The sequence below is a fragment of the Anguilla rostrata genome, chromosome 4, assembly GCF_018555375.3.
Source record: "Anguilla rostrata isolate EN2019 chromosome 4, ASM1855537v3, whole genome shotgun sequence".
Classification (NCBI taxonomy): domain Eukaryota; kingdom Metazoa; phylum Chordata; class Actinopteri; order Anguilliformes; family Anguillidae; genus Anguilla; species Anguilla rostrata.
The window spans coordinates 25549116-25570675 of record NC_057936.1 but is presented as its reverse complement, the minus strand read 5'-3'; the positions used below and the strand labels follow the sequence as shown (position 1 = coordinate 25570675).

General features: G+C 37.0%; 1 long non-coding RNA gene across 4 annotated transcripts in view; it reads right to left on the bottom strand.

The window, feature by feature from the left end:
- The window catches only part of LOC135253019 (uncharacterized), a 64856-nt gene that overhangs the window by 34656 nt on the left and 8640 nt on the right, over positions 1–21560 (bottom strand). The window contains exons 1-2 of one of the 4 annotated variants that reach the window (XR_010329513.1): positions 17534–19517; positions 15444–15487 (exon numbers count right to left, since the gene is read on the bottom strand). The exons of 1 other annotated variant lie outside the window; for it this stretch is intronic. This is a non-coding gene — a long non-coding RNA (uncharacterized LOC135253019). Of the gene's footprint in view, positions 1–8090; positions 8546–15443; positions 15488–17533; positions 19518–21560 lie in introns of those variants that run through there. 2 more of the 4 variants (XR_010329514.1, XR_010329516.1) reach the window with 2 other exon arrangements.

The window sequence follows — 21560 nt, the reverse complement described above, 5'->3', positions numbered from 1 at the left end:
TATAACAGATTTTTTTTTTATGGGGCTGTTTTAAGTGCAGTACCTTGTGCAAGGGTACAGCAGCAGTGTCCCACCTGAATTCAAACCCACAGCTATAATGTACTGAGTCCATCAACCTAACGATTCCTCTCCTGCCCTTGTGTACGGAAGGCAGGTTTATACAAAGGTGACACAAGCTGCTGCCCCGCACCGAGCTCTCAGTCATATGACCAGAGTGTGGGAAGTGAGCTTCAGTGCTCCCTCTCCCTGTATAGGCGGGGGGGGGGGGGCACTCATAGCACACCGCAGTGTTTTATACTCAAATAAGTCAATAGGCCAGTCTGAAACCCCCCCAGGTCCGAAAAGATGGATGAAAAACAGAAGATTTGGCCAGGAGGAAAATCCCTTAAAGTTCATTACAGTAGCGTATCATGAAACACAGTATCTTATAGCCATATAAAATTGGCTATTAGTGAAAACTCAGAACAATAAATATGCACAAATATACTAGCAGCATTAGTAGTACTACAAGTACCATTCTAACGATTATTCTTGTCAACTAGATTATGATTATTATTATTATTATTTGTGTTGTTGCTATAGATAATAATAATAATAATAATAATAATAATAATAATAACTTAGTGCAAATGCAGCTAAAATATTTGAATTTAACTAACGTATATTTCGTGCACGTGACGAGTGTGCCTTCAAAGTACACAAGAAGCTAACAACGGGCAGAACACTGTACTAATAAACATAATTAGAACGGGTCACTTGTAGTATGTTTAACAGTGCGATGTGCAAATACTACTCTCAGAGCCCCTATAAATAGCATACTTTGTTCATAAAAAAACATATTAGTAGGGTTTCCACTGAAAATACATATTGTTTTACAGTATTATCTCGCAGAAAACCTATATATTTGGCAACTAAAAATTAAATATTTTTCTGTAACTACAATCTACAGTATAATCAATTAAATAAACATAGTATATAACATATATAGTCATATTTGATTCTAAAAGAAACAATGAACACTATGTTCCACGTTAGGTAACTGCAGATGAACCATACAAATCAAATGTAATGTCAAAAGCAGCAGACATATCGAGCAATAAATGCCCCACTAAAGCCGCTTATAGCGATAGATGCCCTGTTGGGAGAAGTATGTGTGTGTGCGTGCGTGCGTGTGTGGGTGTGGGAGAGCGAGAGCACGAGAGAGAGAGAGGGAGAGCGAGAGAAAGAGAGAGAGTTGTGTTGTAGTCCATTACCATGGCGTGTTATACTGTGTGCTATCATTTCAGCTTGAAAATACGTTCGTAAAAAAATAAATGACATGCACATTATGAGACCAGTGATAAAGAAAACTCAATATCACATTCGAAGCGTAATTGCGATTCACAAAATTCCTAAATGACTACAGTACAGTGCAGAGTAACTATTTCAAATGTTTTATAATATTACTGTTAGGTGAATTAAAATTAAAACACAAAAAATACAAACCAAAGTTCTTCCATTAGCGGACACAGTGACATGTAAATTAAATGAATCAGTCCAGCTTAGCAATGGTGCATTTTAGGGTATGTATGTAGCCTATGCTTCTATGTAAATTAATAGTAGTCTTGCTTAGCAATAGGGCATTTTCCCACACTGTATTTATTGAGCATGTCTGCTACTGCAACAATATTAATACAATATGTTCAGCTAATAAAAATAATAAAATAGGGACGAATAGGCAAACGACGAAATGTTTACCGTTACTGTTGAGAGTTGGTGGATTCCTTTTCACATTGAAATGTTGCTTTTTTGCGGTTGCAATTATTTGTGTGTTCCGAAAGTCTAGGTTGATAACTTGGTAAGTACATAAATATACTTTAGCTAATTAATATTTAGTATAATAACGAGGGCTTTATAGAGTATGTGAGAGGGTTTTTTAAAAATGTGTGTGTGGGCGTGAGAGAGAGCGTGTGTGTGTGTGTGAGAGAGAGAGAGAGAGAGAGTGTAACGTATGACCTTAACACTGCTGAACAGATATGTCGACACATATAGGCCTAGGTATGAGATGACACATATTAGGTCGGTATTTGGCTACTGTAAATTCAAGTAGAAAAATACTTCATGATACCTATACAATTCCTTAATAAATAACAGGCCTGCAGCTGCCCGCTCCACTTTAAAAAAACAGCGGAAACGTTTAGACCGGCGGACATTTCGGTTTGATTTCATTGAACAGTATTGTTACACACTTAAAAATGTATCGTTCGTTGACCTTACGAAAAGAAATCATAATTCAGAAATGTCTTTAGATCGCGACATTTCGTCTCTTTAAAATAACAACTTTCAGACCAAAAGAGAATAAAATTGTATTTACTACCACGATTCATTAATACATTTTGAAATTAAACTCCATGAAAAAATGCTTTTCGTTGGGCTGTACCCACGTAGGCCTACTGTAGCCTATACACTATGCAGTAACAACCTTGGACGAATTGTTCAGTCCCTTTGTTCTTTGGGCGTATATTCTTTCTTAGAGGACCTGGTGGCTGGTGGCAATACTGAAAGATCGTCCTGTAACTTGCTTTCAGAGCCAGCGCATTATACATTAAATCACACTTTTTCAGCTGCGGCCATAATGTAAACCGCGCGGGGTGAGGGCCCGCATATCAGACTCCCAGTCTTTTTTTTATTTCATTGCATGGGTCACAGGCTGTTGCTAAGCTACCAAATTCAGACCTCACAAGTTCAGCCAAAATTAATAGACACTCGCTTCTTTATCAAGTATAACGTAACACATACACCGGACATTTATGTTATTCATTACAAGAATAGCATTGTAACAGCGTCAGCTCATAACATGTTTCAAAATGTTGCCATATACAGTGTTAATTTAGATCAGTGGAGGCCTAAATAAATGGCATAATAATAATAATAATAATAATAATAATATAACCAGTAATTTCCACACCTGACCTAACAGTTCAAAATCAAAACTCTTCACTGAAGGAATAGAGCTTATAAGGCAGAATACCGGTAGCTTTTCATACAGACCGTCAGCTATGATTAAAAAAAATACAATAGCCTTCTTGTGCAAACCTACTCTAATTTAATATGTGCCGATGGGAATGGAGAGAGTGCCTCCCTGTCAACACACTGTGCAGACCCATTCAGAGACCCCTGCGAAAGCACTGATACCAACACACAAACACGAAACTAGTGTTTACTGCCATCCCATAATGTAAACAAAGCCAATAAGGGTATTCCCTCACATTTTCATGTAAATATCAACAAAAGCCCCCTATTTCTCATAAATATACAATCCATGGTTGTATGCATATATGATGTAGATGTATGTATACATGTATTCATTTCAATGAAATGCATAATGAACAAATAGTTTAATGGGGAAAAACCAAAGCATTGAGGGGCACAATGGATCTGCTACTAATGACAGGTGCTGAGACAAGACTCCATCTGCTGGGGTCTTCATGCCAGACCAGACATATTAATGGGTGAAAAAGCCTAGTCTGATCTCAGGCTAGACTCTGACTACATTTCAATCTCAATGGATCCCAGTTAGAACAGACACAATTCACCACTCATTCAGTTGTGTCTAATACATATTTCCCCATGTGTAAATCATCAGTCCTAAAACAGGGAGTGTGTGGCTTAAACCGTGTAATATATAAACAAGCAACAAATGCAGAATACATCACAATTTTAACTCAGGTTGATTGTTGTTGAGCCAGTTTTGCCACTGCACTATTGCAAATAGTAATAATGGTCATCATATCTTTTCTTACTATACTCACCACTGTAGTTGCCATTCTCATGAATTATCAACAAATCATCATTACATACAAAAGAACATAAAATAATCCCAATGACCTAAATCAACCCCCTATCAAAGGACAGTTAAAATAAGTTCCCTTTTGCAAATGAGTTTAAAACATAGCAGCATTTGTTGTGTATAGTTAGTTATTCAGCAATGTCTCAAATACACTGCATCACAGCCATTTTTAAAGATATCATATACACATATTTATTCTTCTTTAATGAACTAATCAGTGCTCACACTGTTTAGCTAGGTTTATAACACATGATACATATTTTACAAATGGAGAAAATCATAAACATTCAACTGAGGACTGCTACATTAATAAGTAACCTAGCCCAGAACGTACCCATAAGTATTTCTCAACACATAACCAGGCTGAAAAATCACTGTTTGAAAATGACAGAGCTGCATGCCACAAAAGACAGATTGCATGTCTTGCATTTGAAGAACTGCTAATTAAACACAGGTAATTGGCCATTAGTACATACCGGGAGTCCCCAATCTTATCCGGAAAAAAGGTTGATGTGGTGCAGGTTTTTTGTTTTCATCCCAGTGCTGCGACACCTGATTTAACTAATTAACTAATCATGGTGCTCAATCAAGACCCTGAAAAGTAGAATCAGGTGTCTTGTGCTGGGCTAATATAAAAACATGCACCCACACCGGCCCTTTTCGGATATGACTGGGGACCCCTGGTATATGCAGCCATGTTTTGCGTGAATGTACCGAGTTCCCTGGCTCTGACCTATGTAGTATATGTCACACAAGAAATCGAGTCTGTGCATATACAGATCCCAGCCACAAAATGCAAAGCACTTGAATGCTGTAAGGAGCTGCCTGGAAACCAAGCGGGTAAGGCCTAGAAGAAGTGGGACTGATCATTCTATGCAGTGCTGCTGTAGAAGCAGTGGGGCTGATCATTCTATGCAGTGCTGCTGTAGAAGCAGTGAGGCTGATCATTCTATGCTGTGCTGCTGTAGCTGCTCCACTCTGCTCTGTACCGTGGTTTACAGACATTATCTCAGTGCCAAGGCAGCTTGGTTAAATTTGACATGGTTTTGTGAACAAAAGAGAAAGTGCTGAGAGCAACCTCCATCCCCAACATGTAGACTTTAACATAAGAGGTTAAGAAGTCCAATCCTTAGGCCTTGCTATTTTTTCCCTTTAACTTTCACTAGCAGGTTTAGCTAAAAACAGGAGTGACATTTTTGTGTTACCTTTACAGTGTAATGAGTCTGACAATGACAGAGAGCTGGTGTCATTCTGTTTTTTTTTTGTTTTTTTTTACCCTCCCTTTCCTTCAGTCATTCACAATTCACACAACAATCCAATTCACAACAAATCTGGGCCTAGACAGCAAGAACCGCCAGCAAGTGTCAATCATAAATTCCTGACGATATTTATTGAAATGGAGCCCTCTATATTATTGCTGTCCTTAGTCAGATAAAGAGCAGGCTGTGACAGTAACCAGCCTGTAAAAGGTACATGAGAAGCAAACATGGAGTTCTAATGCAGGGTGCACCAAGATAATAAAAGACACCTTAGGTTTATATAGGCATATAAATGCCCCTTTTCCTTCCTATACCTGCTGGCGCTATATACTGAACATTCCACATGGCAGTTTTTGGAATGTAAATAACTTGAGTACAGTATAAATTCTACACCATTCTGCCAATGCCGTGAAACGTGCTGTTTACCTTGTGTAGTTAAAAATGCTGTCATTTGGCCTTCTCGGTGATGGTCCCCAAGCATGGACCAAACAACAATGCGCTTCAAATGTAATGATGTGCAAAACGTGTAGCGCACACAATTCCCCGATATGAACAGGCAGAACCTTTCTGAGGACACACCATGCAGTGTCTCTGACATGTAAAGTATGATCTGGATGCATAAAGGCCCTGTCTGGAAGTCGTACTTTGTTATGGTACGTCACCTTGTTGAAACGATCAAGATCTATACCATATAGTAGCTTTTAGTGAAGTTGGAAGCAGAATGTAATTTCGAACTCAAATTCCAGAATGTCATTTAATGACAACTCTCTGAAGTCAAAAAGACAAAGGGTAAGGGGCATGATGTGGCAAACCTTTTACACATCGATGCAAACACAGCAGAAAGCCAACACATTCAGATACATATGTGCACCTATATTCTAGGTGCAATATGAAATAAGAATGACCATAAAAACACACGTTTTTACATACACATATGCCCACACCGCATGCACACACACACAGGCACACACACAATGCTATGCTATTTTCCATATTGCATGTTACAGCATGTATAAGAACTACTGCTTGCCACAGCACGTGACTCCTGACAACGGACCAATCAGTCGAAATGCTCCATTTAACCCTTTAAGCACATCCCCTATTCACATGCCAATAATACATTTACATCAATTATATAACACGTAACTCTTCTGAATATGCTAATTCCTCTGTGTATAAGTAATGTCTGAAAACACGCTCGTATTGTTCTCATTAGGCCCCAGTATCAGGATCTCCAAATATTGCTACTAACAGTGTCGCGTATCCAGCTCTCGGTGTGAATGGTGTCTGCCTCCGGTTGAAACGGTGCAATTTTGACCCGCTTTTCACATATTTCTTTTGAAAGGCAGTCCGGGCCGCATATCCTTCTTTGACGCAGCACTTATTCCATTTATACCCTCTTGTCCACAGGAATCTCCACGTCGGCATTTTATGGTATTTTAAACGGACACAGTCTTCTCTCAGCTTCCAGCGTTCTCTCCCTCTTCCTCCGACTGCCCCCCTTCCCGATTCTCCGCACTCCATTGGCGGTTCCCGAAGTCTTCAGAATTAGTTTATACATTCGGTTCTCTAGCTTTATGATATCACATAAACTCATACAGCTAGATAACCAAAGAGAAAAACTAACCCACGTCTCTTAAAGGGACCGCTGCGCGCCAGATGCTTCTCCTGTTGTGGTCATATGGAGCCATTACATTCGTTTATGTGCGGCTTCAGCTCAAACCCACACACTATAGTATCAGACTCGGTTACATGAGCTTGCCTGCCTGCTTGTGTGTGTACGTGTGTATTAATTAATTTATTTTGAATGACACATATTTTAACCTTTACTGTATCATGAAATATATAATCTCATAATGTGCTCCTTTTCAGTCACTGGGTTGTCATAATGATGTCATAACGATTCGATTTTGCGCAAGTACTTTCAGAGAAGATTCTACTGTAATCAGTTTTTTAAATAAAGCTTCCCAAAGCATGTCTAATTTGAAGGGTGATTCTACACCATAAGCAACAATATAAAACGTAACATAAAATAAAACGATTCACTACACATAGTTTTTGATGCATTCAGTCTCCATTCAAGTTCAACATATATGTTGAACTTATAATAACAATAACAATAAGGAGTCGTCTGTATAGTGGTTGAGGCCTATCCGTTTGCATGATATGAAACACATGACCCATTTCCAATAATGGCCACATAGTTCGTCCTCTGATTCTTCGTTCAAGTCCATAATCATTAATTCTGGTTTGGGTTGAGGGAAAGTCTAGTATGCCATTTTGTTATGGAAAACAAACTTCAAATATGAATCATCATATCAAAGCACTATAGCAAAACACTAATCGAATCTTTGAAAAGCCAGTTTCAATCGACCCATCGCAAAAGACCACAAACTGAGAATGTTGATAAAGTAATAACTGGACGGCAAGAACGTTGAACTGTTACTGGTAAATTGTGGAGGGATAACCTCAAAAAATCATATTCAGAATGGCAATACTCAACAAGGGCACCAGAGACACCAGAAGTCTACATAGGCCCAATGTTAATCTATGTAATATTCAGAAGATGGCATATTCGCAATTTAAACAAATTTGCATCAGTTCCTTGAAAATCTAGAATTACTATATATGACAACAAGCTATAAAATCTGCCTATAGAACAGATCATTTGAGTGCAACAAATGAGATGATAGTTTTTCTGACGTTTAGAATTCCCTGTCAATTGAGCTTTGTCAAGAGTCGCAAGTTAAAAAAAACAGTTAAATATAACTTATCTGAACTATGACAACCTTTCAAATTCGTTAACCCCTCTTTAACAGCATATAACTTAAATGGCACCTTGTCAGTTCAAACCACTCTCATCTTCGAACTAACCGGAAGGCTATCAGCCACCTAAACAAGCTACACAACTAATAAATACAGAATATAACTACAATCTATAATAATATAACTTTAAACGTTAAAACTGTAAACTTATACCAAGAACATCATAGGTTACTCACGATTTGCAGGTGCATCCGTTCCTCCTCCGAAGTTATATCTTGTCCAGTCAAGTTTTGAAATACGCGATTTAATAATCAGATGTTATTAGGAGGCGTAAGGGTAGTGTCCATGGGTCCAAATTTCAAACGTGAAACGAAGATGTCCCAGCGAAAAACGTCCGTTTTGCAATTGCAACTCTTAAACGCTACATTGGTGACTGCTGAATATAGAACTGTGTAAACGCACAAAAATAGGTTCCGTAAATTCGTTATTCTGTAAACAGACTTCACCGCGCAAGGCCCATTCACTCGGTTTATGCTATGGGATGGTTGGACTGCCAGTGAAGAACGATGTGTACCCTGAATTGCAGCATACTCTGGAAGTTCTGAAAAGAAAGGAGAAGAAAGAAACGCAACTGCCTCGCGCGGGGCCACAGCGGCTTCGATGGGCTGGGACAAATTCACACAGGCCACGGGGGTCACACGGCCAATGGCATGGTGATGTCACCGGCATTAGCCATGCTTATTGATACACATGGTTGAGCAACCCAGAGACGCTACACACGGCTGCAACCAAGCGCACTGCCTTCCGACAGACGTTATAATTTCCAAAAACTGGTAACTTCACAAGCTCACAAAGACAATCACATCAATATCATTAGCCTATACAGTAAAATAAGGATCTCTGAAAACGGTCACAGTAATGCAATTACTTTATTGTTGTTGGACAGCATCATTCAAAGACTACAACCTGCATCTCAGAAGCAGTGAAGTTACTTAACACAAAGCGATATTTCATTGGTTAATTTTGCAGCTCGGGACTTGGGGGGTGGCGGGGGGGGGGTGATAAAGAGAAGATGAAAACTCTCATCAGAAAACCCGCCGTTAGAATTGAAGTGTACTTTAATATATTTCACAATACTAAATTATCAGATGACGTCAAAAACACGTTGCCAAGATTTCAACGTGTAGGCTATATTGATACCCAGCGCAATATAGGCTATAGCCTACATGGGCAGTTAGGCTACAGCCCCATATAATGAGTTAGGAAGGGCAATAGCAGAATCCCACTGTTGGGAACTAACCGTCCACACCTATATAGAGAGGTAGTAGGCCTACACTGGTAAAATAGACAGGGGCTTCAGAAATACAAACTCATATTTGCTCTCGCCAACAAGTGAAAGGTTATCATTGTATTTGCATTGAACTAAAATGAACCTCCGTTATAATGACGAGGTATGTCGTGTTTAAATTATTCTAATTAACTTAGGCAAAAATGTTATTGATGCATGAAAAATCCTCTTTAGGAACACTGCCTCCCATCAACAAAATTTTACCATGAAATAAAACGCAAGCATTATTCCCTATTATGTATAGACAACGTGGGGAATGACTGTTTAACGATTATACTACACACCGTGTTACACCATTGCCATATAAAGACGAGTGAATGTTGCATAATGCTTCTATATTCGGACAATCACCTGAAGCTGAAACCTAGGTTCCAGATCGTTTCCCATTCAACCTCACGTACCGGTTCCCTTAATTCACTTTAAACTTGACACGCTCGGCACAGTTAATACTCATTGGGTAGGCTACTCTCGTATGTATTAGGATTATTGACGGAATATTTCACGTGAAAAACTTTAAGACCAAACTGGACGTTCACAGAACCCTCATCGGAAGCTTACTGTCCAACAGTTTTCACCCATAACAAAAGGGTCACAGTATTTGAAATAGGTACAAATACAGAACTTTACTAATAACATTATAATGTTACAGTAGAGATAACGCCGTTTTCATACAGCAGTTGACACCCCGTGACTTTTAAAACCAAAATCCAAACCTCATATAAAATGGTATTCATGTATTCCTAATCCACGCTTTGCAGGAATATTTATATACAAATATGAACCTGTGTGAGACACATCATATCTCAATATTATGATATGATATGATCACACAATTCAATGTAAGCTTATAGACATGGCTGTAATTGTAGAATGACATATTCATACACAATTGAGCATAAACAGGTAAAGGACGTCAATCCCACCACATATAGCATTTTATACAGTAAAACAGTAATGTGACAAAACTGACACCAATAGGTCAAATGCAATAGTCAACAGATACAAGGCCATATGTAATCACATAACCACATTTTACGGTCTAATTAGGTCATGCACCAAACCATTAAAAAAATGCATGAGAGAATACTTCCTTAAGTAGCTTTACAACAGTTATTATATAGACATAAACAGATACATATACAGTATTTAAATCTACCTCGATCACACAGAAGGGAGAGAGAGAGAGAGAGAGAGAGGGGGAGAGAGAGCTAGGTCAGATAAAGAATTGATGATTATCCGGCCAGTATTTTATTTCATTCAGTTAGATAGCCACCCCATTTCGTATTCACAAATGGAACCTTCCTTATGTAGGATGCAATACGGCTGCCAGACAATGGAATGCACCATTTCAAAGGGAGAAATAAAAATTTTTAAAAATTATTATAATAAGATCAGACACATTTTCACGGGCTTTTCTTCTCTGCCAATAATATATAATATATTTTAAATGTGTTTATCTTATTTGATATGTGCAGAATGTTATACACGTTTTGTCTCTCATTATATTTAAATAAATGTCAACTTAATCGTTTTAGCTAACGTACAGATATCAAGGCACAACAGTTAGGCCTATCTGTGCTAAAGCGAGAATTCCGGGATGTATAGACCACATATTCACACGTGTAACCACTTCATGAGTAGTACTCGGATGTTCTGAAAACAATCACAGCACAGGAATGTAGGTAGGCCTACAATAATTTGTGTCTCTATATTTGTATTTTAATTTCAGAATACCTTCCAGTTAATTCGTTTAGAAGTCTGTCTATCATAAAGAATTAAGTTTATTACATACACTGTGTTTGATTGATTTTGAGTTTGGTTAACAGCAAACAATTCTGCAAATTATGTGTGCGTAAAACACACTTGGAAATATTTAATAGGATTGAAACCATTCTAAATTTCTGCAATATATGAATGCGTTTCTATAGTCTCTTTAAGTGATAGGCCTATTTAAGTACTAGAATAATAATGTAAAATAAAAAGTTGAAAAATATGAGACATCGTTACTATTATTAGGACACAGAATAAAAGTAGTTAATAAAAATACATTTAGTCATTGCAGTCCAAATGGCAATCCATTTTTTTTAAACTACGTAACTTTGATTATATGTTGTACAGCATGACAAATGCATTTGAAATTAATAAGCATGCAAGATCTATTGAATGCACTTCGCTTACAGTGAACATGCTTTAATATGATATAGAGAAGGTTCAAAAAAGAAATAGATCAAACAAAAATGAATTATTATTTAATAAATGAAAATGAAACCTACCCTGTACAACAACAACAACAACAACAACAATAATAATAATAATAATAATAATAATAATAATAATAATAATAATAATAGTAATAGTAATCACTCCATCCTAACCTTAAAACTTGACTCACATAAATAGGTAAAACAGTTAAAATGAAACTTGTTCTGTTATGTAGCTTGATTTCAGTAATATAAAGGAAAATGCATTAACCCGTTGATGAACCACCAAACCATATCAGTGATGTTGTGTACAGTGGGCTTGTCTGTTATCATTATCTCACTCGCTGTTTGACTTTATTATGTATTAGAAATTAGAAATAAAACCCCGTTCACCGATTTCCCTTCTCTACTAACGATGTCACGAGCCACTTTCTTACGCAGGACACACTGAAAAAGGTCACTGTCAGTGTCAAAGGACATTTGACCACTGTACATTTTCTCAGGATCTCAAATCTCTCATCTCTGTGATGGGGTAATGTCCAACAGCCGTTCTCTTCTGCCGAGAGTATACTAACTTTTATGCTGTTAAAAGACCAACATTCACTCCATCAATTAGGACATGCTTTTGTACTCAGATACAGCTTAACTGGCGGGCATTCTTTCAGCCAATGAGAAAACACGCCAACTGAATCTGGCTTTAACTATTATATTGTGCGATGCCAAGGGAAATGCGCTCGATCTTTTATCTGTACCGTTATCATTTTAAACAAAGGTTAGCCAACAAAATAGGGAGTAAGCACGTTTTAGTACGAAGTATTAAAACGCCATGCTCACACACACACACAGCACGTTAAGCACGCACATCCAAAAAGGCTATTTATAATTTATGCGTTATGCGAATTACTTACAGAGAGAGCTGACAAAGTGCGCCCAGTTTATGAGATTAAACATTTTTCTGATTAAAGACAGTATGTGCCATTCCATGGCCTGAAATTCTTAAATAATTCTAGTGTGCAAAATGCTCTTTTCTGATATGAGTCTACCCCCATAATGAAAGACGGAAAGACCCTGTGTGATTTCCGATTTCTTCACTGTGGTTCATACTGTACCGCTGTATATACAATGCTTGAAATGTAATATTGTGTGTGTGTGTGTGTTGCCTAATTTTTGTGTCCTGCTCAGTCATTACACCACTTTTCAAGAGCATTATGTTGCCGACTGTAGGCTAAAGGGGCCCATAATAAACATTAGTTCAATGATTATTTCCTTAATTGGGCCTCCGCGACGCTTTATCCGTCATACCCAGCTTTCTCTTTAAGCAACCTGGCAGCTCTGTTAATGGTCTAGAACAGAAGACTTCAAACACATATCCTCTAAATCCCCCTATAATACCACGTCTCTTGTATATTTATTATTACTTTTTATACACACACACACACACACATTATATATATATATATATATATATATATATATATATATATATATATAGACACACACACACACACACACACACATGTATATTGGCTACTGTGTAATTGCTGTTTTCAGTAACGTGGGCACAATCCCAATCGCCCATTAATCTTAGTGGAAAGAGGAGAGTTTATAGGATTAATAAAATACAGTACCTATATGCAGTACCTGGTGCGTGATCTATCCAGGCTTGAATGAATGCAGAACGGTGTATAATCCAAATGAGTGTCAATAAGAACTTCACGCGATTATGGAGTTATTCGTCAGAAAGTTTGCACCTAAAATTAATATTTATAAAGTGGGTTTAAACATCCCGAGCCATACTTCTCATAAAATAACAATGACCCACTTCAGACAACTGAATTATGTTTTTTAAAACATTACTTCAATCACATTAATATTACTTACCTTAAAATGTTGAGTCTTTCATTCTTTGAAATTTAAATATCATTGAAACATCATAGGGATTGTCCATAAGGTCTTACTTCACATACCGATAAAGATTTTATCAACGAAAAATATAATTACATATTATAACATGATATCACAAAACGGTTTTTCTACAATGCAAATTAATCTGTTTAAATTTGAACGGACATTTAAGATATTAGTACATATACGAAGTAATAGGCCTAAGCGTGTATGGACACTGTCCTTGGTGCTGAAATAAATCTAGGCATATTACTTAGATCTGCTGCTTTATTTTGATACAATTACAGTCTCTTCAAAGGTGATGCTACTGCTGATAGTATGAATGTAGTGTATTATCGCAATTCCCCTCATATATCTCAGTCAGCGATTCAGTGATAACATGAACTGAGACTGGAACTTTTTTGTGATAACAGAGTACCCCTATATCTTTTAACGAAATACAAAAACTTATAATTAAATTACTTACAGGGAAAGTTTTACACGTCAAGCTGATTGCTATTAATGACCAGCTGAAACACCGTGATAGAAAGTAATTTTTGTATTATACGTTCTATTCACATACTGTCGAAGTAATGTAAATGTAAAAATATACACTGAAATTTCAATTCAGGAACTGTGAACTTTAGATATCTTACAACGCCACAACCAGTAAAACAAATTCAATAACCCATGTGACTAAGCATAATTTTGTTTCAGCCAATTCAAAAGATGAAAGTTTTTGTTGTGCCTGTGAAGTCCTTGTTTTTGCCGATGATGTACCTGAGGTGCACGCATGCGTATTATGTGCTGCACGTCAATATTTTGAATGGGAGTAATTTACTCCTTTTTTTGCTACAGTTGTTCGTTTATTTTTCATATTCAAAAGTATTTTGAAAAATGCTCCACTCTCAAATTAGCTACTAATCTAAATCTAAAATCCAACTCAAATCCGTCTTTCTTTTACAGAAGAGGAGAGAGAGAGGGAGTGAGAGAGAGAGAGAAAGAAAGTGAGACAAACAAGCTGGTGTTGCCAAAAAGCCGAGGTAAAGTGAAATTAAATTCAATAGTCAAGATCTGATCTTTCAAATGGAGTATTTTTATCATACAGGCACACATTTCCTTACGCTAGACACGCCCTAAAATACTGTACAGAGCCCAGTATTCTGAAATTGAAGGGGTAATGAAGTAAATCAAACAGCATTTAAAAGGCCAAATCATGGAAAGATGTTCGACTTTAGCAAAATGTTGAAATGGACATAGCTTACTGTAAAACAATTGACATTATACGTCCTTGCTGCACAGATCTTAGCAGTTTTTTTTATCAGAACAGAATAGGTTTTTATTTTACCTCACACATCATGTATCATATTGTGGGAACAACCTTAAAAAACCTGGAATAAATAGTTCTGGGGCTCTAACGTTATGCAAAGCAACCCATTAAATCACGTTATAAAACGTGAAATGCAGCTTCCTGACACGGTAGTATATAGGCCTCACGCTCGGTTCCATTCACCAAGTAAAAACGTTATTCCTTGCTATAGGATATTCTATAAAAGGGACAGAGAATATTCGTATGCCATTCAACAATGACGTAATGCGCACTAGTCATCAACCGATGGGACAAATGCAGCCAATACAGTGCGATAAGCGAGCATACCACTTGAATCGCGACCATTCGTGAATGAGTATGGCTGAGAAACGTCACCATGAACGATAAGACTATGCTTTAAACGAGGCGGGCACGTGGGCCATAGGGCACATACTCAGGTAAAATCAGGAATGGTAGTAATACAGGCACATCAGGAAACCAGGAGTCTCGCCTCTATTTTGCATGTGTTATCAAATGTGTTTGGAGACATAGTGCAAAAGCATATTCGAATAGGGATTGATTTGCAAGGGTTCTCTCCTGGTGCAGCTAATCCCATCCCAATTTACCCAATTTACAAAATCCTATATATATATATATATGTATATATATATATATATATATATATATATATATATATATATATATATATATATATATATATATATATATATATATATATATATTCAAATAAAATAAATGAAAATTACTATATTTAAAAGAACACATCCAATATCACTGTAAAAGCATGTTGCTCGGCTAAATATTGCACAAAAGTTGACATATTTACCTCTTTCGCATAAAACAGCGGCCTTCTCTCTCAGCACCTGTTGCCTGAAAAATATGTACACGGAATTCTGTACATCATAATCTCGTTTCTTTTAAAAGAGCGAAAATAATACAAGCATGCTGTCTCCTTTTGCAAATACAGAACGGTTAAATAGCAAACACTTTTAAGTGATGAACATGTTCGGCGATAACAAATCCAGATGTACTACAGATAATATGTATGCTACACTGGTTGCTGAATGACTGTCTGTATAATCATATTATAAAGCAGATCATAAAAATTATTAAACTTCGGTTTTTAATATCGTGTTCTAATTGTAAAAAGAATTACGATAACAACTGATAATTAATGCCTTCTATTCAAATTGAATAATGACCTTTATTAAATGTTTAAAACACACATAGTTCAATTATTGAATAATGTTATACCACAGATTTAAACTCCCATATTAACTACACATGGACTGGCATGTTGCGTGTTACAGCAATTAATTGTGCGGATGGATGCATTATGTTCTGAATTGACGTAGGCCTATAATGTCAGTATAAGGGTAAAAGCAACGAAAGAAAAGTCAATTCAGATAAACTGAAATTGACTTCAATACGCTATCTTTGTCATTTCAATAGAGTAAATGGCTATAGAGTAAGTATTAACATATCACACAAAAAGAAAGTAAATTAAAAAAATAAAATACTCATGAAAAATGGCATATGTAGCAGTGAATCTTGACGGAGAACATGGACACGCGCGCACGCAGAAACACGCAAACAGAAATTGTGTGTGTGTGTGTGTGTGTGTGTGTGTGTGTGTGTGACAGAAAGAGAGAGAGAGAGAGAGAGTACCGCTAAACATAAACACTGCAGTCCATCTTGGAGTTTTAATGGGACACTGGCTATTTTCATTTCCTCTCTCTCTCTCTCTCTCTGTCTTACACACACACGCACTCGCAGTGGTGGGAAAAATGTTTAAAAGCAGCATTTTGGTTCCACAGACTAGTCCAACTGACGCTATTCAGCACGAACCAAATTACAGCTACCAAACATAACACCAGCTTTAAGCCTGCGTGGCTTATTGCTAACTGGACTAACATTACACACTGTACCGAAGAACACCATTTACTCACACAGCGTGGATAAAATTTAACTGTGAGAATGAAACTTACCAAAGGACAGAAGGTAGTAAAAACACATTTGGCAAATATATATCCAATTATTTCACACTTAAATAAATCCATTGCTGAATTTTGTAAAAAAAACTGAGACAAATATTATACCCTGTTTTATTCTTACTTAGCTCGGTGGTATATTTTTGATGTAAGGGAAAAGAAATCAAAAACCCTCTGAATGCAGCCAAGGTATTCGCGGTTCTTTTGTTAGCAACTCCTGAAGGCCTGATTAATTAATTTCACACTGTAGCTCCAGAGAACATTTTCCCACAAACAAGTGACCGAGAAAAATGTGGCCCCAAAGAAAGAAGTCAACATCAAGTTCAACAACGTGCTGGCGCTCATTAACATGACAATAACGTCTGGGAGCACAGAAGTCTTCTTAACAAGAGGGTCTGGCGTCAAGACACTCCACCTCCCAGACCCCGAAACATTTTCCCAGGCTCGTACAACAATCGCACAACTGTTTGCTTTAAACGCCCGGACTGGGGCCGCTAAGCGTGCTTCATGATTACTTAGTTGAATGCATAAAGGAAGATTTCGTTAAGGCAGTACCAACGGTTCACAGTTCAGATGTGTTTCTAAACTTCAGTATTTCCCTAAGTTTACAAAATAACCGCAATAAATGACACTAATACTACTACTACTACTACTACTAATAATAATAATAATAATAATAATAATAATAATAATAATAATAATAATAATAATAATAATAATAATAATGCACTATCAGTGAATCAATGAGGTTAAGCATACACTAAAATTACTGAATGAACATAGACACATTTTCCACATGCTTTCAGAAGACAAACTTTACAGAAGAGAGGTTGCCAACTTACGATACCTTGAAATGTCACCACTATAATAATAATAATAATAATAATAATAATAATAATAATAATAATAATACAAAAATACTTACATGCAAAGGCCTTTAGGGATAATCCATCATGACAGGCCTAACAGATACGCCCATTTCAACAAATGAAAAACATATTTACAAAAAAATAAAAAAAACGAAATACTCCTCGGTATAGCATAAATGTGAGCGCGTTTAAGCGGCGACGAAGTTCTAAAAATGTCAGTTTCTCTTTAATCGAAGCTCATTGTATGGAAGCAAAAGTAATATTGTTAGTTCATCCCATCCGGAGCAAAGTATTTCAAACACCGTCATTACTCGTGCTTGAGTGGCTCGTGACAGATAAAGTTTTGAGACAGAACTCTCCCCCGTTTTCTGTTAGCATCCATTCTCACACCAGATTTTCTCACAGGCACGGAGAGAATCTGTTGAAGTCCGTTTCAGTCCTCTCCACTGGACCGGCTGTTGTGAACGTGTACAGAAACCCAAACAGTGGTGCTACTCCCCTATTCATTGTCCATTGTGAACTCTGCTATTGTTACAACTCTGCGTGAAGGTTTTTTTTCTTAGTTACGCCTTGTATTTATCCTGAATCACTTCGGCCGACTTAAGCGATAGACGTACACAGGAAGAGGGAGAGAGAGAGAGAGAGAGAGAGAGAGAGAGAGGAAGAGAGAGAGAGAGAGAGAGAGAGAGAGGGAGGGGGAGAGAGAGAGAGAGTAGCGCTATTAATTCTTCAAAGACTAAAAACGAACATGAAATGACTTGGGACCAGCCCCCATTACTGAAAAAAAAAATCTCAACACGAAAACAACAAAGCATGTGCCCATGCCCAAGTGTCACAGCTCAATACGCTACATCACAGCAAGGATTGCTACGGCTATTGCTATAGCGATGCATTTCTCGGAAAGATCCAACTTTAATCTAATTTTTCATTAAACATTCTATATATAAACACCAGATTTAGTCAGTATATACCATGGACGCGTCCATTCGTCTCCCAGCGCTTCGCGTTTACTTTTTCTTCTTACAAAGTAGGATATGGTGGGTATTTAACAGGCATGATGGCACCCTTCCAAGGGCTTGTGATGGAATTATTCTAACCTAAAATGTAGCACAGACGAGAAGATGAAAGCGGGCCGGAACAAGCATCTTCCCCCAAATCTGAGCCTCGTTACCTAAAGTATTACTTGGGTCAACTGCACACTCTGAAGCTTTGAGACACAGCGACAACAAAAATGAAATGATACCAATCGAGCCGGTTATCTTTTCAAAATAACGCGGACCATGCCTGTGTGCGAGAGGGAATAGAAAATGAGAATGAAAGAGAAAGAAATGGGAAATGGGATTTTCTTCCATCTGTTAAATAAAATAAAGGCGAATCCAAGAGGCAGGTGAAGGTGCTTGGAAAACAGTTCTGACGCTTCTGTGCTCGGGAGGCAAAAATTCAAGACGGATACTGGAAAACTGTAGGTTCTGGGTCACGTTGCCTTGCGTGAGGTTAAGTAGATACGTCTCCGGTCATTTTCACCGCGTTTTCGTGCACTGATTGAGATCATTTTCTTATTAAATCTTGCTTCCTCGTCTATTGCTGCGAACACGCTCGTATTCCGTCTCGAAGCACGAAGGAAGGGCTGCCTTACGATTCGCCGTTGCCTCAGGAGATGTTGAAATTGTGTTCGCCCGAGCCCTCCACATTTTACTACGTGAATGATTGCGTCCTGACGTCAGGGGCCGGGATAGGTTATCCCGATTCATATTTTAAAGATATTCTAAAGGTGTTATATAGTTTAAGATACGTGTAATATTGTATATGCTGTGCTGGCGTTATCTTCAGGCTATTTGTATGGCTTCACTTGTATTGCCATTTGTGCAATAACGAAAATAAGAATAAGAAAACTTTTAATAATGAAAAATTTGTGTAAAACGCTGCCATTTATTTATTTAAATCAATTCAGTATTCCGTGTATCGACAGATTTTTTAGAAAAAGGTTCAGTTTAATGCAATGTACAGTGAGTTTATTCTTCAGAAGCAGCTTATTTGTATATCGATTAGCCTACTCTTGTCTGTCATTATGATTGTAATAACTTACGTTTTTAGTAAAATATTATGGTTGCGGCCATTTCATATTTTTCAAATAGTAAAGCATGTGTAAGCTACTTACTCAATCATAAGACATTCCCAAAATCTTAAACCTTGCTTCCGCGAAGTCATGATACATACTACATGAATCATTTATCATTGTGGTGGATCTATTTTATGATATTATATATAGCCTAGCTATATAATAATAAACCACAACCTGCTTTCGTTGGCATCTTTGTCAAACCAAGTTGTTAGTACACAATACAGTAATGATACCGAAATCGTATTTTCAGCGCGCCAGCGCCTTATTTTCAAAAAATTAGTTATCTACCTTGAGTACATTCATCCCTATTTTTTGAAGGAGAGGTAAGATGCGCATAGAGAGAGACAGAGAGAGAGAGAGAGAGAGAGAGAGAGGAGTTTATTTTAGTGCATAACTGATTTATTTCCAATGCAATGCTATGTCTCAGGTCATTTCTTGTAGTTTCATGAAAATACTTTGGCATATTCTCGGAAAAAAATAAGTGAATGTTAATTACCAAAAACAAAATGATGAAGAAAATAACCCAAAACAAGATACAGACAATTACTGTGTGATAGGCCAGGGTAAGGGTCTAATTACTATCCACGTGTATATCAGTTTATGAAAGTTCGTAACTTGTTACAGTCTGAAAATATATATGGCTTAGGCCTACAAGGATAGCATTGCATTATATCGACAGAGTGGTAGGCTACGGAGCTTTACATTGAAAAAATTAAATAAAAATACACAGGCTACTACGAAAATAACTATTGCTACAATCATTGTGAGCATTCATTTGAGGGAATTTCTGTCTTACAGTTCGAGAAAATAGGTATGACACGTGGTAGACGCACCTACGTTCCAACACTAGGACCATATGGACATTATTGTCCAATCAGATAACAGCTTATCGGACATCAATGGTTAAATTTTTTTACACCTATTTTCAACAGCAATTTTTATGTCCTACAAATACTAGCAGGAAATGCTTCTGCTTCGTTTTATTTTATTTTTTAGAATTTAGCCATTTTTACGCTGTTAGCCAGTTACACACACTACTGTGTGAACGGTGTCTATTTACAGCAACCAATACAACTATCCTGCACAACTACCATTGCCCTTCAGCTATTATTATTATTATAATTAGAAGAAGAAGAAGAAGAACAACAACAACAACAGAAATAAAAATGATTAACAAGATCATTAATAAGAGCAATAAATTACAAATATAAATGCCTACACACATTAAATATTTAAGAAGTACACATTTCGGGGCTAGGGTTAGGGGTAAAAATGCTTGAGAATTTTTTTTAACCTTTCGGGCAGTTCTTTTACTGACGCATCCTATTATAACACAGTATCAGTCATATGATATGGCTGTTCATTATAACGTGCATGCATCACAATTTCAGACCATGATCTTTTAAATCCACGTGCTTTGGCACGCGAAAGATTACCAGTTATTCCATAAAACTGAAACTAGGGTTCAATTACTAAACTTAATGACAGCAAGCTAATCTAGCCATATTCTAAGAGAGACTTTTAAGCAATCGTTTTTGCCTCTTTCAGAAAGTTCGGTCAGAATCTTAAAATCTTACGTACGGAAGTAGTTTCGAATTAAATATGAAATTACATAGCCTATTGTGCTTGATATTTCGGTATGACCTTATTTTAAGATATGGGATTACATACACTATATGGTTTTTTAACATTCAAAGAAAAACAAGTTATCCGAATTATAGTTATACGACTTCTCAAAAGCGAAAACACATCCAAGAAAGTTCCTTGAGAGGATTACAGCAAATTGATTTAATGAAGAGTGCCACCCTTGTTGCATTTCATAGACACAATAGTTATTATAACGATTGATTATTTAAAGACCATTGTAATCACTATAGCCCAAAGGGACGATGCTGTGAATGCAAAAAGAAAAGAAAAAAAGTCTGGTTTTTACTGTCAAAAAAATGTATTTTAAGGCAGTG